Source organism: Corylus avellana, chromosome ca8 (assembly GCF_901000735.1).
Source record: "Corylus avellana chromosome ca8, CavTom2PMs-1.0".
Lineage (NCBI taxonomy): Eukaryota > Viridiplantae > Streptophyta > Magnoliopsida > Fagales > Betulaceae > Corylus > Corylus avellana.
In genome coordinates, this window is record NC_081548.1 from 6,742,083 (window position 1) to 6,744,470 (window position 2,388).

Consider the following 2,388-nt stretch of genomic DNA (forward strand, 5'->3'; position numbering starts at 1 on the left):
TGAATCCAAAAGTTTCAAATTTTGGCATGGCAAAGATTTTTGGAATTGATCAAACCTGAGTAAACACTCATAGGATTGCCGGCACATTGTAAGTAATGTTACGTGCATTACATTGTTTATGTAACACAAATGAGAGCATGCATGTCTTGTGGCTGACATTTTTGTATGAATGATACTGGTTTGTAGTGGTTACATGTCTCCAGAGTATGCTATGCATGGATAGTTCTTTGTAAAGTCAAATGTATATAGTTTTGGTGTCCTAATTTTTGAAATTATAAGTGAAAAGAAGATCAGTTCTTTCAATCAATTAGACGGAAGTACTAGATACATTTTGAGCCATGTGAGTAGTATGAACCAAATGTTCTAATTTTGTTTTTCTATGCTGATACAATCATCATCACATGATATTTATGTAATATTGCTTAATCAATTGATGCAGGCTTGGAAACTTTGGAGGGATGGAACATCCTTGGATTTTGTGGATCCAACATTGGGAGACTCTTACTCGAGAGATGAAGTCTTTAAATGTCTCCATATTGGCTTACTATCTATACAGAATGATCCCGTTGATAGGCCAACAATAGAAAGCATAGTTCTCATGCTAAACAGTTAGTTCCTCTGCCGCCAAATCAATCTAAAAGCAAATCACTGCCTATGTCTGATGACGAAGCATCATAGTAAGAGTTTAAGAGTCTTTCAGTTGTTTTGCAATAGGAGTAAGTTGTAAGTCTATGTAAATACAGTTTATGAGTATAATTGATAGAAAGAAGTTTATTTTCAAATATATATTTGAAGGAGGTTCAGGTTCACTTTAAGTAGCCTACCCAAATCTTTTAATAGTATGAAATTATTGGCTCCTATAAGACTATCTCCATGTTATCACCTCAAGATTCTTTATATTTGTCTTAATGTTGTTATGGAACGTGGCAATTTTTTCCCGGAACTTACCTTTCTTTCTCTTTGTTGGGTGGCAAACTATTACCATAATCCTTACTAACTAGTCGTCCTGCAAAATAAAAACCAAAGTTTTGATACTAATTTGTTGTGACGAAATAAATTTGAGAATCTCAAACAAACATAATAAAGTAAGGTAGTTCGGTTTAACAAGCCTACATTCAAAGGCGTTGATGACTAGAAGAAAATTTTGTTCGATTTATTTAATGTAAATAAATAATTTATTTTGGGTATTTCAAATAATTATGAAATTTATTTTATATCTAAAACTTTTATATTCATTTAATTGAAAGATTTTCTCTCTTTCAAGTCAATCCAAATTTTTGGAGGGAAAACCAAAATTTTGAAGTGTATGGAAAAAAAGTTTGTCCCACATTGACTAGATATAAAAATGCCAACTTGTTTATAAAAAATCCTCTTCAATTAACAATAAATTGAGTGATAAAAAAGAAAAGAAAAAGAAAAAAGCTAGCGTGGGCAAAATCACCCGTAACGAGCCCCTTTGGAAGGGTTACGATTCATGACCATTAGATCAAATGATCTTGGGCCGTTAGATGTATCCAAAATCACTATAATATAACCGTTTGGTCATAGGCAAAGGCACAATCTCTTACTTCTTTGTCCTACAAATTTTCTTGTGTGCTATTCTCCCCATAAAGCTATTCTAAAGTAACATATATTATTCTTTGAACTATTGAGAGCCCCTACTATCAAGTTGTGATCCACCTCAAAACCCGTTTCTAATGCATCAAAACTTATCTAGAGGTGGAAGGTTAACTCTTTAGGAATTCTATCACCCCAAAATCTAGTGTATTTTGGTCCAAATTATTTTTGTGCACTTTTTATATTTTTGCAGGAACTGTAAAAATGGGGTTTTAAGGCTCATCTTGATATAAGTTAAACTCTGAATAATTTTGTTAAATCTCTTAACATTTAAAAATGGGATAAACTAGGTTTTAAAGATATTGTCAGCAAGCCTTTAAAGTCCTAATTTCTTTTTGCCTTCATATCTTCTCTATTATTTCATTTATATTTCCAACAACATCACAATCCCAAAGAAGCAAGTAGAAACAAATCATTCAAAACCCAAGACCTACACTACAAAAAAACAATTTTTTTCTTACTAGAGTTTTCTGACGTGTTGGGGTGTCTAACACGTCAGAAATTTTTTCTGACGTGGCGCTTCTGACGTGCGTCGATTGTCAGAAGCATAGGTGTCAGGAAAATTTTTTTCCTAACGTGCCAGTGGGTGAAACGTCAGAATTTTCTGACGTTTCACTGTCCCACACGTCAGAAAATTTTTCTGACGTGGTAGTTTTACCACGTCAGAAAATTGATAAATTAAATAAAAAATTAATTTTTCTTTTTTAAAATTTTTTCTGGAATTTATTTATTTATTTATTTTTAATTAAAATTAATTTTCAATTAAATTAT